This window comes from Typha latifolia, chromosome 10 (genome assembly GCF_019914945.1).
Source record: "Typha latifolia isolate L0001 chromosome 10, TyphaL0001v2, whole genome shotgun sequence".
Taxonomy (NCBI): domain Eukaryota; kingdom Viridiplantae; phylum Streptophyta; class Magnoliopsida; order Poales; family Typhaceae; genus Typha; species Typha latifolia.
The window spans coordinates 6,066,136-6,088,607 of record NC_133095.1 but is presented as its reverse complement, the minus strand read 5'-3'; positions in this window follow the sequence as shown (position 1 = coordinate 6,088,607).

Sequence of the window (22,472 nt, the reverse complement as noted above, 5' to 3'; positions counted from 1 at the left end):
TAACGAAGGGTGAGGACATCCGTGAGCGACGGCTCATGATTTTTACACGATAGTGCGATTATGTGGAGTCGAGGGCTTGAATGGTAGTATCGATATGTTATACTGTAACGCCCCCACCCGGCACAAGCATGTGCACGCCCACGCGCCCACACGGCACGCGCAGTGCATGTGACAGGACGGGCAGGGCCTACCACGCATAGATATACTCTATGCTTATATAATCAATCTTAGAGATAAATCATACTATCAATCAAATAAATATGTTAACATATGAAAATTCAAGTCTATAACAACCATACTAGACAGCTACATAATCTGACAGGGTCCACACAGACTATGACAAACCATCAAGATACAACTAAAATAATTAAAACATGAGTACACTATATTTCGACCTGTATTATACAAATCATCGTCTATATAATAGAGTACAAATATCAAATAATGGTACAACTCAATATCTAGATAAACTATCTTCTACATCATCTCATGTCTATAACTCAACTTATCTTTGCTCTAAAATATCTCCTTAGGATATTTCAAGTCGCTATCACGTATCATAATATATGGGAGGGATAGACAAGAAATAAATAGAGTGTTGGTTGATGGAAGGATTAGGGCAAGTGTTGGATAGATTGGACGAAGGGGGAGAAGAGGGCCACCCCTAAGGGACTAGGGTTATTAGCCGGACGAGGGAGGTTAGAAGCGGCGTCGCCGGGGATTGAGAGAACGGGAGCGAAGAAGACGAAGGAGGCAAGGCAAAACTCAATCTCAATAATCCATAATCAATTTGGTTGCCTACCACATCCTTTTATAGACTAACCAACAACTCAAATTAACCATAAAAACACAATTTTCGTCGACCGCGTTCGAACTCGCCCGACCGCGTTCGAACGCACCGAGTTCGCTCTTCTGGATTTGCGAATGTGATGCAGGCGTTTAAACGCGCGATCGAACGCGCTTGTCGGTATTTGCGAACGCGATGCAGGCGTTCACAGTGCGTTCGAACGCACCGCGTTCGAATGCATAGTATATTCTCTTCACCACGTTCACAACCCCGTTCACAAACTGCGTTCGAACTCACTCCACCCGCGTTCGAACGCGACTTACAAAAAACTTATTTTAATGGAAATTAAATACTAAAACATGAAACAAAAACACTCCTAAAGTGAATCCATGCTCGAGATGACGTCGGTGAAGTCCGGATTGTATCAATCCACCACGCTTCCGCAACCTTGTCCTCAAGGTTTGAAATTTGGGAAGCGATCTTTGAACCCTGATTCAAGCTCCTCCATGGTATGATCTTCTGCATTGGTTCCCCACATATATGAAGATATAGGAAATGTTGGTGCTGAGAAAGAGGCAAGCTCACTCGTGTCAGGTTGGCGCGAAAGGGCATCAGCCGCTCGATTCTCGATAAGCAAGTTCCAAGTCAAGCTCGGTCATATCCGTCGCCGCGAGTCTTTCGTAGGCACGCAAGATAGGGGTAGTGCGACCATAACCGCCTCAAAGGGGTTCATCCTCAGTCGAGCTTGGATACTTGTACTCCAACTAACCCAAGGTGGAATTCGGGTCCATCTACATTGAGTCCACTTGGTGTCGGGTGGTCGAACCACTTGACTCAATGTCAGTTCAGCAATAGAAATCTGGTGCATCCGATTGCGCTCGGGAGGTCGAGTTAGATGCAGTTGGTGGATCCGGATTTGGTCCTCCCAATGACTCGAGTTAGGTTTAGCGATAGCCATTTGCAATAGTAGAGCTTGGTCCCCTACACAAGGAAAGCCCACAAGTGGTTGCAATGTTGGCCCCTGCTGCGGTTGATTTCCATCCAGCAACACCCTTCGTCCGTTCCTTCGAAATGTCAGTGTGAGGTTTGAGAAATCAAATGTTACAGGCCCCAAGCTTTGAAGCCATTGAGTCCCCAAAACAATGTCGGCACTTCGCAAGGCCAATGGATAAAGATCCAATGTGAAAGTTTGGCCTTGTACCTTAAATTCCACACCTCCACAAATAAAATCTGCTCGCAATGTGGTGCCATCTCCGATAGTCACATCGAAACCTTTTGTGGGTTCCAACTCGAGCCCAATCTTCCTAAGGAGCCTCTTGTGAATGAAGTTGTGGGTGGACCTGGTGTCAATCAAGATTCTCACTGTGGTTTTCTTGACTACACCGTTCACCCGCAAGGTCTTTGGCGCAGTTGTCCCCGAATAGGCGTGGAGGGAGATTTCGGCTATCATGTCCTCCACGTGTTGCTCCTCAGCTTCTTCTCCTTGATGTCCAACCACATCTGCACCTTTAGCTGCAAACTCATCCTCAGCTTCCTCCAATCCATCGATTAGCATCATCGATCCCATCGGTTTAGCACAGCGATGCCCGGGTACAAACTTCTCATCACAACGGAAGCATAGACCTTTGGCCCTTCATTCCTCCACTTGGGCAGGTGTGAGTGCTCGTCCCGGACCTCTAGGTGCGTACTTCACATCTTGGGATGGCTTCAAGGGTGCTCGAGGAGGTACCACTACAGCAGCAACTCTTGGTGCTCCGGTGATGTTTCCTGCCGCTTTGGTTGGTTGAGATTGATTGCGGCTTCCTTGGCTTGTCCAACTCTGTTTCAGGTGTATCTTCATGGCCCTATGTTTGTCTTCCATAAGCATCGCATCTTCGAAGGCCTCCTTTAAGGTTTTAGGCCTTAAAGCCCTCACATCGGCTTGTATGTCACCCCGCAGCCCGGACATGAAGGTGCTGCAAAGTTGCTGATCCGTCCATGGTGGATGACATCGGCTACTAATCCTCTCAAATTCTTCTTGGTATGACCCAACCGTGGTGTTTTGCACCTTCTTTGAGAGGAGAGCATCAACGTCTTCATATCCCGATGCTCCAAATCGCCGTGTGATATCGGCGCAAAATTCAGCCCAAGTTTCGATAGCCTTAGTGGCATTGGCTGCTCGAAACCAATGAAGCGCCGCATCCTCAAGATGGAAGCTCGCAAGCGTCACCTTGTACTCTTTCGCCGTTCCTTGGTATGCAAAGAATTGCTCCACCCTATACAACCAATCGATCGGGTCGCCACCTTTGAACTTGGGGAATTCGAGGCGCACGACTTGTCCACGGATGCCATTGTCTCGTTCCGGATCATGTCCTTGTCTAACCGGGGGAGGATGCACCATGAAGGGTTGATGATCCCTCCTTCAGTTTTGATTAACTTGCCATGGTTCTGGATCGTATTGACCCGCCCACGGATCTTGATCTCCAAGGCGGTCTCCATAGTGGTTCACCCGTCGGATGGGTTCACCTGCAACTGGACCTGGTGTAACCATCCTTGCTTGCCTCTGCCCATAGGGTGGTGGTAGCAGCGGCTCTTGTGGTTGCAAAGGCTGAACCGGTGGCGGTGGGTTCAAGGGGGTGGACTCGCGTCGTGGGGTCGATGGTGTTTTCCCGTTCGCCATTGCTTCCCTTGTCGCTCGTAGTTCTCGCATCATCTCCATCATCATCTGGTTGTTGATGGCCATTTGCTCTGAAAGAGACCCCAACACGGCTTGAACGCTAGGTTCTTCCGTATTCTGATTAGATCGGGCGGTTCCACGGGTGGAAGTCCCTGTAATCGTTTCTCCTTCCTCTATTGGGAGAATCTCTTCTTCATCATCTCGCCGTGCAGCCATGGATCTGGTTGTCGTCATTGGAAGCGCTTGTCTGAGGAACGGTGGCTCTGATACCAGCTTGATACGATCACGCCTCTGGCTATGGAGCTCTGATAACGATCACGCCTCTAGCTATGGAGCTCTGATACCAGCTTGATACGATCACTCCTTTAGGGCTAAAGATCGATCTTTTCTAATTCTCAGATCTGGACTAGATCTTGCACGGAACTTTGAAATAAGATCCCGAAATATGCCACTGTCAGATCGATGTAGAACTTTGATATGTTGTAGCCCCAGAAAAGAGCTTTCCAACAAATCTAGTTACAGGCAAATCGGATGTGGGGATCTCGAGATATCGTTCGATTTGTGGACAAAGGTCAGATGGTATGTTTTGGATCCGTGGATGGAGGCACGTGATCCTAGGTAATGGTGGTTGAAGGTGGGCCGGCGTTAATGTGGTGGCACCGGTGAAAAGTGATGGTGGAAGGGTTGTGGTTGATGGAAGGATTAGGGCAAGTGTTGGATAGATTGGACGAAGGGGGAGAAGAGGGCCACCCCTAAGGGACTAGGGTTATTAGTCGGACGAGGGAGGTTAGAAGCGGCGTCGCCGGGGATTGAGAGAACGGGAGCGAAGAAGACGAAGGAGGCAAGGCAAAACTCAATCTCAATAATCCATAATCAATTTGGTTGCCTACCACATCCTTTTATAGGCTAACCAACAACTCAAGTTAACCCTAAAAACACAATTTTCGTCGACCATGTTCGAACTCGCCCGACCGCGTTCGAACGCACCGAGTTCACTCTTCTGGATTTGCGAACGCGATGCAGGCGTTCGAACGCGCGATCGAACGCGCCTGTCGGTATTTGCGAATGCGATGTAGGCGTCACAGTGTGTTCGAACGAACAATACATTCTCTTCACCATGTTCACAACCCCGTTCACAAACCGCGTTCGAACTCACTCCACCCACGTTCGAACGCGACTTACAGAAAACTTATTTTAATGGAAATGAAACACTAAAACATGAAACAAAAACACTCCTAAAGTGAATCCATGCTCGAGACAACGTCGGTGAAGTCCGAATCGTATCATAACCTCAAATCTATTGATAATAATCTTTTTGTATAAAATACATATTTCCACATATTTACAAATTTCTACACTTTATCACAACATATGAACAATTCTATATATCCATTATTATACTCCACAGACTATGACACCTCAATCTCACTAACATCAATGCATGATTTTAGTAATATCTCTTCCTATTTATTAGTTGCTTAGATAAATTCTCAGTACACCAATATCTCAAATTATTTCTATCAATATCACCAATATCTCAAATTATTTCTATCAATATCGTCAAATATCAAAATTTAATAATCTCGACATCACAACCTAGATCTCTATCTCAACCAATTAATATTCCACTCATAAAGATCAATTACTAGTGTAATCATAAAATAAATCAACAACAACTATACTTGATGGTTTGCAAGATCATCCTTAAACTTAGACTCTAATACCACCTGAATTATAATGCCCCCGCTAGCATAGGCACGTGCTCGCCCACGTGCCCACATGGCATGCGTGGCGCATGCGATAGAACGAGCGGAGCCTATCACGCACAAATATACTCCTATGCACATATAATCATGACATCATCAAATAATACCTGCTAACATATTCATACTCACATAATCCAACACTAAATGAATCATATTATCAACAAAATAAATATATTAACATATAAATATCCAAGTCAATAATAATATACACTAGACTACTACATAATATGACAGGACCCATACAAGCCACAACAAACCATCTAGATACAACTAAACAATTGATACACGAGTGCACTATAATTTGACATGTACTATACAAATCATCGTCTGATACAATAAAGTATAAATATAACAAACAACGATACAACTCAATATCTGGTTAAACTAGCTTCTATACCACCTAACGTCTATAGCTCACCTCATCTTTGCTCTAAAATATCTCATCACGATATCTAAAGTTGGTATCACGTACCATAATATCTATGTGGTTAGAAAGAAATAAAGAGAGTCATGAGCAAAAGGCTCAGTGAATAGACTTTACCCCGAATTAGTGATGCTAAATAGAAAGTAAATCATATACTGAATAATATAAATCAGAAAGCAGCATGATGCCATGTATGAGCATATATATATGTATCCTCAATGACATATATAGGAATGAAATCAATTCTCATGAATGAGCATATTATATCCTCAACCAAAAATATATCACATGATGAAATTACCATATAACATCACTGAATATAACAACATATCATGTATAACAATCATAATCTAATGATACTGGTCACATCAATGATGATGCATGCCAACCACTAGGTAATCATATCCTGCCATACGCTAAGGGTATATCAATGATACTTGTACCTTGTCATATGCTAAGAGTACAACCATTAGCCATCACTATACTCTACCATATACTAAAAGTATGTCCAGTACCAGTCCAGACCAAATACCGTTCCAATCATTCATATCACATCACATACACATATATTTTTATAATTTTCTATACATAATAAATCATATACATATATAGTCAGTACTGCAATAGATCATGCAACTCAGGAATTTAGGTGGTAAAGAAGCCAAGAGAAAAATAATGCAATGCCGACTCTAACCATGTATCTAACAAATGTATATTTCTACTAGTCTATCACATACATACTCATGATAGAGATCATCCCAACATAAAACCATAACAGTATAATCATCTCTATATATCACCAATGTAATCATATCTTAGATCAGCCTAATTAAATGCATGATAAAATATGCTTGACTGAAATCATCTCTAGATAAAATCATATAATCATGTTGGAAGCCAAAATATGCATGTACATAATATATAATATATCCTAATTTGAGAAAGGAGTCTAGTGGATAAGACTACTCACACTAATCAGAAGACCCAACACACGCATCCCTCACGTCCACCAATCAACCGTCACACATCACTAGCAAGGTCAACGAGGTCTCAAATAAGGGGTTCGGGATTGTATCAGCGGAGGCGACAGCGACGGCTGTAGGCTGACGTTGGTAGGGGGAAAAGAGAGAGAGAGAGAGAGAGAGAGAGAGAGAGAGAGAGAGATTTAGAAGGGGGGAGAGAGAGAGAGGCGGTGGGGGGTTGGCGGCGACACTGGGGCCCGCCGCAGCTAGCTGGCCGCAGCCGGATGGCTGCGGCAACACTAGGGGATGTGTAACACCCCCAGGTAGCTCCCCTATTGCATGGGCACGAGGCCGGCCACACTATGGCAGGGCACGTCATGCCCATAACAATTTTTTTATTAGTTCTAAGTTGTTACATATACGACTTGTAATAATCAAAGTAGTGTAAAAAAAATTAATTTGTTGGGCATGACGCGATCGGCCACGCTGTGGCCGGCCTCGTGCCTAGCATGCTATGCATGTCGTGGCAACGCCTCCACCGAGCCACTCTTCTCCACGCCACGTCGACGCGTGGATTTAGGACTCGGCCCACCGGTCACTCCGCTGCCGGCGCGTGACCATCTCTCTCTAATGCAATAAGAAAAGATCCTAAGTAAGTGTATCAACCACCTCAAATGAGTCATGCTAATACTGCTATGGTGGGTAGTGTTGTAAGACCACTCCGCCCACGGTAAGAACTCCAACTATTGTCTCGGCATCCCTTCAACAAAGAACCGCAAGTATTGCTCAATGCCTCGATTGACCACCTCGGTTTGGCTATCCATCTGTGGATGCTAGGCTAAACCGAAGTTCAATCAAATCCCTTATAATCTGAAAAACTTCATCCAAAAGTTACTCATAAATACACGATCATAATTCGAAACAATCATGCATGGCATGCTATGCAACCAAGCAACATCTCTAACAAAAATTTTAGCCACCAACTTGGCTGAAAATGGATGTGACAATGCAGAAAAGTGCGCATACTTGCTGAATCTGTCAACCACTACAAAAATAATAGAATAACTATATACCAACGGAAGACCTTCTATGAAATCCATAGAAATGTCTTCTCAAACACGGTCCAGTATTAGTAGAGGCTGAAATAATCTGGCCGATTTAATGTGGTTGCCTTAGCCCTTTGACAAATTTCGCAAGCACGGATAAAACTCCTCACATCCTGCTGATACACTTAGTTAGGATTTTATCTAATTAGCTAAATCCAACTTTGCGCAGTTTCGGAAAAATATTTGTAGAATATTTGACACATATTCAAATAATATCAAACTACCTGGATAAGGTCGATAACCTCTAGATCTACAACTTTGATACTCATGACTTCTCCAGATTCAGAATCTATCTATGACAAAATAAAATCTTAATCCAAAAGGTATTCGGAGAAGATAAGGAATACTAGTTTAGTTGGTTTGTTAGGGTTTCATATTATTTTAGGACTTGTTAGCTAGCTTCTATAAATATGTGGATGGCACCCAACTTTATATTGCTATTGAATTCTTGATTTCTTGCCTCCTATCTTCTCTCTAGACTTCTCCCTCCTCCCTCTTCACCATCCTTCCACCTCACTTCTAATCTCCCTCGACTGTCGAGCCACCCCTCTTCTTTGGGATATCGACCACTTCATTCCCTTCGTAATCACTTCCACAATCCACCCTCACCTCCATACCCATCCATAACCCTAACATCCACTCCACCCGTCACCACCACCATCATCCACGTTATTCTGTATTTTCATCCCTGCTACAATTTGAATATGTGAAGGGCGTAAATACAAAAGTTGTAGATTAAGAAGATACGAATCCAACCCAATTTGTTTCGTAATTTTCTAACTACCGAAGAATATCTAAAAATATTTTCCCACGGTTGCACGGACTGCTTCCTACAATAAATTCAGATCTTAAGGAATTGTTCCGTAGATGATCTTTTAGTTCTAGATCCCATCAATTTGGTATCCGAGCTTTAACAAATTGGTATCAAAGCCTATCAATTGGTATCAGAGCCTATCAATTGGTATTAGAACCTTATCAATTGGTATTAGAGCCCTATCACCTGCCTCAATCGTAGCCATGTGTAGCTTTGTGATATCATCCTATAAGTCCTCAAAACACTCTCATGACCAGCCTCTGGAGTTTGGTGGAAGTGCTATAATAATTTCTGCCGTAATCCATCATTTGTAGGCACCCGAATGCACCCGCGGTCTAGCAGCAAACTACCTAGAATCTCCAACTCTAGATGGCACTCCAGATCATCCAATATCTCCTATAACAATCTCATAACATTTGAGTCAGATGTACATGCATATCTCAACTCATCGAGGAAGGAAAAAGTAGGAGAAGAAAATATTGCGAGCTCGGTAGTATCGGATTAGCACGATAGTGCATCCATTGCTCTATTTACCATTCCCTTCTTGTATTGGAATTCATAATCATACCCCAGCAATTTTGTGACCCATCTCTGCTGTGCTAGAGTGTGAATACGCTGTCCCATAAAATATGGAAGGCTCCTTTGATCGTTTCGAATAATGAATCGCCTACTGATCAAATAAGACCTCCACTTTGTCATCACATGTAGAATTGCCAACATCTCTCTCTCATAGGTCAATAATTGTTGAGATTTTTGTGATAAAACCTTGCCAAGAAAGGCTATGGGGCGTCCTACTTGCATTTGTACAGCTCCTATGCCAACTCCTAATGCATCACATTCCACAATGAACTCTTGGTAAAGTTCGTCTTAAGCTCTAATACCAATGACAAGCTTTGAAACCAAATTGTTAAGAATTGGTACCAAAGATAGGCTACGTAACTATTCCTTTAAGATCTGGATGTATTAGAAAATTAGTTCGCACAACTATGGAAAAATATTTATCAACTATTCTTCGGTAGTCAAAAAATTACAAAACCAATTGGGTTACATCCGTAAATTCTATATCTACAACTTTTATATTTACGCCCTGCATAGATTCGAACTGTATCAGGGACATAAATATAGAATAACGTGGGTGAGGTTGGTGGTGACGGGTGGAGTGGATGTTAGGGTTACGGATGGATATGGAGATGAAGGTAGATTGTGGATGTGATTTAGAGATATAGATGAAGGGAATGAAGTGGTCGAGATCCCAAAGAAGAGGGGTGGCTCGATAATCGAGGGAGATTAGAAGTTGGGTGAAACTTTTCCAACGGTAGATGTGGAAGGTTGGTGAAGAGGGAGGAGGGAGAAGTATAGAGAGAAGATAAGAGGCAAAAATTCAATAATCTAATAGCATAATAAAGTTGGCTGCCATCCACATATATATAGTGGCTAGCCAACAAGTCCTGAAACAATATGAAACCATAATTCTAGAACTTTTCCGTCGATCGCGTTCGAACGCGCCTAATCACGTTCGAACGCACCAAAAGACGTTCTCTATATGTGTGAACATGATGTAGGCGTTCGAACACTGGCATTCAAACTCGCCCGACCGCGTTCGAATGCACAATATGCATTCTCTTTATTTGCTAACCTAATGCAGGCATTCGCAACGGCGTTCGACCACTCCGCCCGCAGTAAGAACTCTAACAATTGTCTCGGCATCTCAAGTACTACTAAATGCCTCGATTGACCACCTCAGTTTGGCTGTCCGTCAGCGGATGGTAGGCCGAACTGAACTTCAATCGAGTCCCCTGCAATCCAAAAAACTCAGTCCAAAAGTCACTCATGAATACACGATCACGATCCGAGACAATCGTGCGTGGCATGCTATGTAACCGAGCAATATCTCTAACAAAAATTTTAGCCACCGACTTGGCTGAAAATAGATGTGACAATGCCGAAAAATGCGCATACTTGCTCAATCTGTCAACCACCACAAAGATAATGGAATAACCACGTACCAGCGGAAGACCCTCTATGAAATCCATAGAAATGTCTTCCCAAACATGGTTCGGTATAGGTAAAGGCTGTAGTAATCCGGTCGGTTTCAATGTGGTTGCCTTAGCCCTTTGACAGACTTCGCAAGCATGGACAAAACTCCTCACATCCCACCTCAAACCTGACCACGTGGAACTCTGAGATATCCTCCTATAAGTCCTTAAGATACCCTCATGACCAGCCTTCTAGCTTCTAGCTGATAGAAACCTCGAGGATAACTCGCCACATATGCCCTAGTAAACGACATGTGTCCGAATGTCTGCTGCGCACAAAGACTAACGACCTCGGACGTAAGGCCACAGGATCGTAACTATGTCGAGCGATCAATCATCCACCAAGCGCGTCCTAACCCTCGCGCCCACTCGGATATCCTCACGCTTTCTATGAACTATCCTATCAATCACATTTCATGCTTTTCTTCTAAATGATAGATCATTTGCATATATCCAGTACGATAACAAGTCAATGTATAACATGAATTTAGGTGGAATAGGAATCAAGAGAAAAATAATGCAATGTAGACTCCAACCATGTATCTAACACATGCATATTCCCGCTAATCTATCACAACATGCATACTCATGTTATAGATCAACTAGACATAAAATTATAACACTATAGTCATCTCTAATCATCACTATATATCATCATCATACTCGTATCTAAGATCAGCCTAATTACATGCATGATAAAACATGCATGTATATAATATATAATATAATATAATTTGAGAAAGGCGTCTAGGGGATAATACTACTCATATCTAATCAAAAAACCCAACACACGTATCCCTCACGTCCGTCAATCAAACATCATCTTATCGTCAGGGTCCATGGGGTCTCACATAAGGGGGTTCGGAGTTTAAAAATATTTAAGTAATATGATATTAGCCTTTTATCCCATTTAGAGTTCATTGGTGTAAAATATAATAAATTATTTTATTTTATTAAATAACTTGATATACAGTATATATATATATATATATATATAATTATGATAACCTTATTCTAATTATATAATTAAAGCATATATAATTAAAATCACATATATAATTAAAATATATGTACATAAATAACTAACTATAATTTAATTATTTGGCAATTACTACTTTTACTTAACTAGTTACTAATCATACATATAATAATCATTATCCATAAATATAGAAATAATTATCCGAGCTCAGCATTTTATTGCATAGAAAATATATTAAATATATGCATGTATAAGCATAAATAAACATTAATTATTTTTAATAAAACTAACTATATAAAATATAAGATTATTATCAATATGATTACATGTATTAATCTAATAAACAATGGCTAAACTATATATAATCATATGCAAGTATTTATAACTATAATTAATAAATTATTATACTAAAAATACTTAGCTAATACTTATACTAGTGAGTGTAAATTATCAAAACAATCTACCATTTAGATAAACTAACTTACCTAAATTTTAGAAACTAAATGACATAATTAATGTGAACAAATTAAAAGGGAGCAATCCCTTGTCACAATGCTGGGCTCGGCACTGTCTGCTACAGTGCTAGGCCGAGCTCAACACTGTTATAGAAGGGGGAACAACTGAGGAAGAAGAAGAAGAAGAAAGAAGAAGAAGAAAGAAAAGAAAAAGAAGAAGAAGAGAAGAGAAGAGAAGGGAGGAGAGGAGGGAAGTGTGGACCCAGGCCGGCGGGGAGGGCACCGGCCACTGCTGGCCTCTCATCGACGGCTTGGTTTCGACGAGCCCGAGCTTAGGTGTGAGCGAGAGAGAGAGAATGCAGGTGGGGTCGCGTTCGAACGCCCTTACGAACGCCTGCATCAGGTTTGCAAATATAGAGAACATATATTGTGCGTTCGAATGCCTGCATCACATTCGCACATACGGAGAACGTCTTTTGGTGTATTCGGATACGATTGGGCGCATTCGAACGCAATCAACGGGAATCCTCTAGAATTAGGATTTCATATTATTTTAGGACTTGTTGGCTAGCCTCTATAAATATGTGGATAGCAGCCAACTTTATTATGAAATTTGATTATTGATTTCTTGCCTCCTATCTTCTCTTTAGACTTCTCCCTCCTCCCTCTTCGCCATCCTTCCACCTCTACCGTTGGCAAGGTTTTTCCTAACTTTTAAATTGGTATCAGAGTCTATCAAAGTGGTATCAGAGCTTATCATCTGGTATTAGAGCCTATCACTTTCCTACAATTGATCCAGATATTGAAAAGGACGTTCCGTTTGTAACGCTCCCGCTCGGTATAGACACGTGCACGACCATATGCCCACACGGCATGCGCGGGTCACGCTATAGGTCAGGTGGGGCTCGTCATGCACAAATACACTCATATGCACATATAATCATGACATCATCAAATAATACCTGCTAACATATCCATGCTCACATAATCCAACACTAAATAAATCACACTAACAATCAAATAAATATGTTAACATATGAACATCCTAGTCCATAATAATATATACTAGACCTCTACGTAATTTGGCAGGACCCACACAGGCCACGACAAACCATTAATATAAAACTAAACAACTGATTCATGAGTATACTATAATCTGATCTGTATTATATAAATCATCGTCTATACAACGAAGTACAAATATCAAATAATGGTATAACTCAATATCTGGTTAATCTATCTTCTATATCATCTCACGTCTATAGCTCAACTTATCTTTGCTCTAAAATATCTCATTAGGATATTTCAAGTCGGTATCACGTACCATAGTATTTGTGAGGGTTAGAAAATAAATACAGAGAGAGTCATGAGCAAAAGACTGAGTGAATAGACCTTACCCATAATTAGTGATGCAAAAAAAAAGTAAATCATGTACTAGATAATATGAATCAGAAAGCAGCATGATGTCATGTATGAGCATGTATATATGAATCCTCAATGAAATATATATAAATGGAATCAATTATCATGAATGAGCATATTATATTCTCAACCAAAAATATATCTCATGATGAAATTACAATATAACATCACCGAATATAACAACATATCATGTATAACAATTATGATCTAATATATACTAGTCACATAAATGATAATGCATGATGCATGGTAACCATTAGATAATCGTATATGTCAGAGCCAGATATAATCTACATATCTCTCACTATTATAATCATCCGTCTTAACTCTGAATATCATCCATCATGCTGGACTACGGTATCCGGCCCCAAACTCAATACGCATCATGCCACAAGCTCAGAGCATACCCTTTCATACGTTAAGAGTATCTCTGCAGATAAATCATACCCTATCATACACTAAGGGTATCTCAGAAGAAAATAATCATACCCTGCCATACGCTAAGGGTATATCAATGATAGTTGCACCTTATCATATGCTAAGAGTACAACCATCCGCCATCACTATACTCTGTCATACGATAAGAGTATGTCTAGTACCAGTCTAGACTAGATACTGTTCTAGCCATCACATCACATACACAAGTATTTTCATGATTTCCTATACTTGATAGATCATATGTATATATCAAGTACTACAACAGATCATGCAACTCAGAAATTTACGTAATAAAGAAACTAAGAGAAAAATGATATAATGCAGACTCTAATCTTATATCTAATAAATGACTACTCTTGCTAGTCTATCACATGCATACTTATTATAGTGATCATCCTGATATAAAACCATAACAATATAATCATCTCGAATCATTTCTATATATCACCAATGTACTCATATCCGATGCCTAATCAAATGCATGATAAAATATGCTTGACTGAAATTATCTCTATATAAAGTCATATAATCATGCTGGAGGCCAAAATATGCATGTACATAATATATAATATATTCTAATTTGAGAAAGGCGTCTAGGGGATAAGACTACTCACTTCTGATCAGAAGACCCAACATACATATCTCTCACGTCCATCAATTAAGCATCACACATCACTAGCAAGGTCCCCGGGGTCTCAAATAAAGGGGTTCATAGTCTAAAAATGTTTAAGTAATATAAAGTTAGTTGCTTATCCGATTATAATCCGTTCGAGTAAAATATGATATTTTATTAGGTTTAAAATTATTAGATTCATAGGATAAATTTAATTGTGATAATATTAATATTCATAGGATAAATTTACTAAAAATCCTAGTTTGCTCATTATAGAATAAGTAATAACTAAAGAGTAATTTATCTCCTTTTTGTAAATAACCAAGACGATTATATATACATGATTTAATAGAAAAATATTATTAATACTTATTTTGTAATACCTACTTTTATTTAATTAATCATAAATTATATGCAAAATAGTCGTTATCCTATTATACAAAAATAATATGCAAGTCTAGTATTCCATTTTATACAAACTATTAGACAATAATAATATACTAAAAATAGTTATATGAAATATAAATATAAATGTAAGATTATTATGAATGAGACTACATATGTTAATCTAATAAATAATAACTAAATTATAAATACATTTATAGGCAATATTTATAATTAAAATTAATAAATTATTATACTAAAAATACTTAGTAAAATTAATAAATAAATTATTATACTTAGAAAATAATTATATATATAAAAAATATAATCCTCTTTGCTACAGTGCTACAGTGTTGGGTCGAGCCCAACACTGTTGTAACAAGAGGAGGAGGGACCGAGAATGGAGAAAAAGAAGAAAGGAAGAAGAAAATGAAGAAAGAAAGGAAAGATGGAAGAAGAAGAAGAGAAGAGAAAGAGGAGGGGACCGGGCCGGCGGGGAGGGGACTCGGCTACTACTGGCCAGCTAGCGGCTCAGTTTCGATGAACCCGAGAGAGAGTAAGAGAGAGAGAGAGAGAGAGAGAGAGAGAGGGAGAAAGAAGGAAAGAGAAGGTAGGAGAGGAGAGAGAGGAAAAGAAGCCCACCTTGGCCACCGTGGCGACGGTAGAGGATGTTTGACACCGGTAATAGTGGGAGAGAGAGAAAGAGAGTTTGAGAGATAGAGAGAGGAGAGTGAGATCGAGAGAGAGAAATATAAAGGGGGGAGAGAGAGAGGGGGTAGGGAAGTCGGCACTACGGCTGTAGCGCCGACGGGCCCACCGAAGCTAGATGGCCTGGCCTGGTTGGCTGGGCCAACGATTGGGAGTGCGTGGCACCCCCATCCCGCGCTAGCAGCATGGCACGAGGTCGGCCACATTGTGGTCGGCCATGTCGTGCCATGCAAAATTTCTCTTTTTTTAAAGATAGGTTGTTACACCATTCTTATCAGTGGTATCAAAGCCCGGCAGACCTCAGACCTCCATTAATGGTGGAGATACGAAAGATGGCATCATCAAGGAGATCAATGGAGGGCACACCAACAATGGAAGACTCGACCCACGAAAACCCTAACCAAGAGGCCGATTCCCTTAGTGCAGCCATGGTAGGATTGAGTCAACCAACGTCCGTGAGTGTGAACATGGGCTTGGCGGATGAACTTAGGAGCATGTTCCAAATATTGCTGCATTGGGTGGACGCAATGCAGAATGATTATAATGCCTTAAAGGAATACGTCATGAATCGATTAGCTTCGTAATCTCCTCGACGAAGATTGGTGTCGCAAGAAGGACCAGCGATGGAACTACATCAAATTGACGCCCCATAGGTCCAAGTACGACATGTTAATGTCAATGAGCCACTTTTACCTATTCCTACACAGCTTCCCCCACCTCCGATACACAACCCGAGGCTGGCGGTGGTGGAACCCGAGAGGCGTGCGACACCAATGCGCTTTGTCGGTGAAAAAGATTGGCACTTGGACGATGTTTCCCTTTGAAGATGATGTTGGGCTTGTTCAAGGATTCAGAGAAGGAGAGCAACAACCGCAGCGGTTTAGACCTGAACCAAGGATCTTTCGCGATGGAGTATTATTTTAAGTGGACAGCACGCTTGGTTGTTTCAAGTGGAGTATTATTTTAATTATCAAGGGACAGCGAAGGATGAAAATGTGACGATGGCAAGCTTTCATCTACAAGGGGCTTTGCTTTCGATGCGATGAATGTTTCACCCCCGGTCATCGGTGTTCTAAATCGAACGGGAGTGTGAGGCTCATCGACGGTCTCAAAGGGGATGATGATGTTATTGGTGATGGAGACTATGCAGAGGAGGTCCTTGGGGAAGACGTGGAGGAGAGCACAAAAGAAGATATCCAAGCTGAGATATGGATGCATGCATATTTGGGTACTTCCGCGCCGAGGACATTGCGGGTGGATGGACTCGTTATAAAGCATTGTGTGTACATCCTTATAGATTCCAGGAGTACACAACTTTCTAGATGAGAGGTTGGTGAGGAAGATGGGCTTGGACATTGAAGTGACCGTGAGATTCGAGGTTGCTATTAGAGATGGCACGAAGCTTCAGGCGGAGAGCTTGTGCCGCCAGGTCAATATATGGGTGCAAGGACATGACATCATTGTGGATTTGTATCCGTTAGTGCTACAAGGAGCGGACATTGTCCTTGGTATTCAGTGGTTGCAGAGCTTGGGACTCGTCACATTTGATTTCTGGAGTATGTGGATGATGCTTCAGCAAGGAAACAAAGAGGTGCGGCTGGAAGTGTTCAGTCCCTGTCGATTCCAGTGATGCAGTCGATGGTGGGACTACCTTATGCGAGGGATCGGACCTATCTTTTCCAGTTAGGACCAGCAGGAGATGAGCCTCAAATGAGTCTAGGTACTATAAGTACTTTGTCTAATTTATTAGATAAATTTGCTGGACTGTTTGAGGAACTGAAGGAATTGTCGTCGACCTGAATGGCGAACCATTGTATTGAGATTGTGCCTGGGGCTGCACCAGCGAATGTGAGACCATATAGGTATCCACATGTGTAGAAGGAGGTTATCTCCAAGATGGTGCCCGAGATGTTGGAGTAAGGCCTCGTACAACTAAGTCATAGCTCTTACTCATCGCCCGTGTTATTGGTGCAAAAGAAGGACGGGTCGTGACATTTTTGTGTTGACTACTAGGCACTAAACGCTATCACCGTCAAGGACCGGTATCCCATCCTGGTCATAGAGGAGCTGCTGGACGAGCTTGTAGGGGAGACCATATTCAGCAAGCTTGACTTGAGGGCCGGGTATCATCAAATTAGAGTTCACCCGGTGGATATGCACAAAACTACATTTCAGACTCCAGACGGGCACTATGAGTTCCGAGTGATGCCGTTAGGCCTCACCAATGCTCCAGCAACTTTCCAAAGCCTCATGAATGATATTTTTTGACCTCTGTTGCGATGGTATATCTTGGTATTTTTTGACGACATTTTAGTGTACAGCAGGACTGAAATGGAGCATTTGCAGCATTATAGGATGTGCTGAATTTATTGAAGCAAAACTAGCTAAAGGTTAAAAAGTCTAAGTACCTATGAGGTGTACCACAAGTAGAGTATTTAAGCCAAATCATAACGGCATAAGGAGTGGCGGCGGATCCTAGAAAGGTGGCATGCATGACAGCGTAGTCGATCCTTAGTTCCACCGCAGGATTGCGCAGCTTCTTGAGGCTGACCAGGTATTATCACTGCTTCATCGCTGGGTATGGCAAGATCGCTGCTCCTCTTACTTTATTGCTGAGGAAGGACTTAGATGGACGGAGGAAGCCACTACAACCTTTGAAAAATTTAAAACAACAAGGACAACAGTGCCTGTTCTAGCTCTACCAGACTTCACCAAATAGTTCGTTGTAGAATGCGATATGTCAGGGGTTGGCATAAGAGATGTACTAATGCAAGGAGGACGTCCCATAGCCTTTCTCAGCAAGGCTTTATCACAGGAATTCCAGCAATTATCAACCTATGAGAGGGAGATGTTGGCAATCCTACATGCAGTGACAAAGTGGAGGCCTTATTTGATCGGTAGGTTATTTATTATTCGAACCGATCAAAGGAGTCTTTCATACTTTATGGAACAACGTATTTACACTTTGGTACAGTAGATGTGGGCCACAAAATTGCTGGGGTATGATTATGAAATTCAGTACAAGAAGGGGACGAAAAATAAAGCGGTGGATGCACTATCGTGCCAACCCGATACTACCGAGCTCGCAGCCTTTCTCGCATCGGATGCAAGGTCACCTATCGGTACGGTTAGACATCGCTTGGAGCTGCCCGAGGGGTTGAAAGTACATTCGATCTTTCATGTTTCATTGTTGAGGGAGTGGATTGTTGATCACCAGGTCGTTGGATCGGTTCTACCTGAGCCTATGGAGGAGACTGATTGTGGAGCCAGTTCGTGTACTTGCGAAGCGCCGATGATGTCATGGTACCAGATTAGAGATGGAGGTCCTAGTCAAGTGGCTCGGCAAACCATCTAACGAGGTGAATTGGGAGCTGGAGATGGACATCTTGGAGCGTTTCCCCGACTTTGCACCTTGAGGACAAGGTGGGGGGAAGCGTGGTGGGCTGATACACCTTGTTGGAGTCTTTTCTTATTGTACTAGTTGTTTATTTCTAAAAAAATAAGGTTTTTGTAGGGTCATGTTCGAACGCGGGAGGGGCCGCGTTCAAACTCACTTGCGAATGCCTGCATGCGTTCATATCGATAGAGAATGCAAATTGTGCGTTCGAACGTGCTCGGCCACATTCGAACTGTAACACCCACAACCCTAAACACATGTATGGAACGAGCTCACATGGCACGTGCATGGCACCTGACTATTTGGTTAGGTACTAACTATCAAATAAACCTGTATCGACATCATAAATTTATGCACAACATCTAAACGAAGAATAACACAAGTCTAACTATCAATAGTACAAGGATAACCCTACTTGGGCTCTACACAGGCCACAACACATCATCAAGAGCTTTTCACCACAACATATACACAATGGTGGTATATACATAATTATACAAATACAAAGTCACCTACTAGAATATAAGATAAGGATAAAGACACACTTTGGAGGATGTCCACTAATACATCAAATAAGATAACACATCTAGCGCATAATACTAACCACACACTACTCTTCACCCACTAGCAAGATCTCTAAGGGAGTATCCTGCTCCACTCGTTCACCTAGGTTTTTTGAAAGGAGGAAACAAAGAGAGTTATGAGTTAAAGGCTAAGTGAATATACCTTACCCCGAATCAGTGAAGCCAAACAAAGAGTAAATCATGTACTAAATAATATGAATCAATAAGAGCATTATGTTATGAATGAGAGTATGAATGTAACATCAATAATATATAAGTAAAATATAGATGACATGTCATAACTGATAAAAGCATATAATCCTCGACAATAAGTAAACAAATCTCTATGTCATAGTATCATCATAACTCTCTCAAATATGACACATGATGCATGCCGTCTATGACCATGCTATAATATCAAATGCAACCATATATGATGTAAATTTGACCATTTGATAATCAGGTATTCAGATGAGACTAAATCATATGCAATTCTCAACATCTCAGTCATCAATATCATCTCTATATGTCATCATCATACTAGACCACTGTGCATAGTCAACACCCGGTACCCGATCTCAACATCATGACCGGAGGCTTAGAGTATACTCTGCCATCCGCAAGGAGTATCTCAAATATAATCATACCCTATCATCCGCCAAGGGTATCAACAACCATCTAGACCGGGCACCCTTCTAGCCGATAAAAACCTCGTGAGGATAACTCGCCATATATGCCCTAGCAAACGGCATGTGTCCGAATATCTGTTGCGCACACAGACTAACGGCCTCGGACGTAACCCTTCGAGATTGATATTTCGTCCAGATAGCCCTTAAGACGAAAGATTAAGTTTTGTAGATGAGTGGAACCTTGTTAGTTGAAGAACCGATGTAGCCTCAAGAAGTCTTCTTCAATAATGCTTCTTCAACCACCCTAGAGATAGGGCATCACAATCCTTATATATGATCTCCAAGATAGAGCCAAATCCAAGTCTTATCTGAACTCACGAGAATTCAATATTTTCAAACTTTGTTGGTGCATTCGAACGCGGCTTAGGTGCGTTCGAACAGCATGACTTGATCTCAAGTGCATTCGAACGGGCTTGAGTGCGTTCTGAGACGCGATAACTTGAATTCTTCAGGTTGCATTCAAACGCGTTTGTGAACGCAGCTCTCGGTCTGTGTGAATGCAGTACCCGCATTCGAACGCGTTTGTGAACGCAGCTCTCGGTCTGTGTGAATGCAAGTACCCGCGTTCGAACGCGTTTGTGAACGCGGTGTGAACTCAACAGCTTTTCTCCAATAATTTTGCAATTCTTCAAATCAGAGATATTCTAGACTTGTATAAAGCTCATATACATGTAAAAATACACTTAGAATATTTTGTATACAATTGCCAATAATTAAAAACCTAACATAAGTCACGACAGCCCTTAAGGCAAATCTAATTAAGTCAAGTAAGTCTTTAAGGCAAGTCTAATTAAGTCATGTAAGCTTTTAAGGCAAGTCCTAATTCGAGTTATGTTGGCCATTAAGGCTAAGTCCGATAGGACTCATTGTATCCCACCTCTATATATAGAGGGGTAGGCTTTTTTGTCATTAATCCAAGAATCCAAGTATCCAAGCATTGAAAATTAATTGAGTTTAGTTATTTTCTTATTACCGTATTTACCATTTTATCGTAGTCATTAGATCGTCTTTACCTTTCTAGGGGTAGATCATAGCTGTAGATCCTCCAAAACTTCCAAACCCTAGGAACCTCTTACCTCCAGCAGCCACTCTACAATATGGCCATCCACCACCACCCTTGGCCGTCCGCCACCCTCCGACGTCCGCCGCAATGTCAAGTATTTACCATTCTACCCTCTCTGATCTATCTCTACTATTTTATTTTTAACTTTTCATCTCGAACTCTGATTTAGGTAAAACTAGAACCATTAGAATCTTATGTCACGAGGCTACCTCCACTTAAATTTTTATAATTTTCTTATGTCCAGATTAGTTCAGATCTGGTTTGTAATATTCTTATCTTTTACCATAGCTGTTAGATCGTCGTTATATTTCTATGAGTAGATCTATGTTAGAAATCTAATTCTATCTCCAACCCATAGCCACTATCACCTCCAGCAGCCACTCTATCCTATGGCTGTCCACCACCACCCTTGGCCATCCACTGCCCTCTGACGACCGCCGCAATGTCAGATATTTACTATTTTGCCCTATTCTGACCTTGCTCCACTATTTTAGTTATATCTTTCCATCCAAACATCCAATTGATGTGAATCCAAGGCCATTGGAACCCTATCTCGTGACGCTATTACCAAATAATTTTTGTAATCATCCTACAGATAGATAGTTTCATATCTGGTCCATATCATTAGTATCAGAGTCGACGTTCTTTGAACGATGGTTAACGCGCAATCCAAGAAGAACAAGGAAGGAGCGACCATGGAGGGTCAGGAACTCATCTTCGTTCCTATGGGAGTATCTCTGGTATCCCCTCTACCATGAACAAATGTTGACGACAAGCCACTGGCATGGGCAAAGGCATGGGTAGAGTCCATGGACTTGTTGCGAGAATCATCAAAGAGAGCTATAGAAAGCTTCGAGTGGGTCGAGAAGTCTATCCAAGCCTTGATGATCGTTCTCCTAGCCCAGCACGATCACCCCACACCGCCAACACCGTCGGCCATAATGGAATCCAGCCACCCATGGATACCTTGAGGACAAGGTGATCGGAAGCGTGGTCGATTGATGCGAACCGGGTCAGGTCGGATCACATCAAGGGGTGATTAGGCTCAGTAGATCGAGTCTAGTTATCTTATCTGCTTATTTGCTTTAGTCTTATTAGGTTAAAATTTATTAGTTAACTAATTCAACTATGTGCAGTTTTGAGAAAATATTCAAAGGATATACCACAGATGACCAAATATTAGGAAACACTTAGAGAAGATTGAAGACGT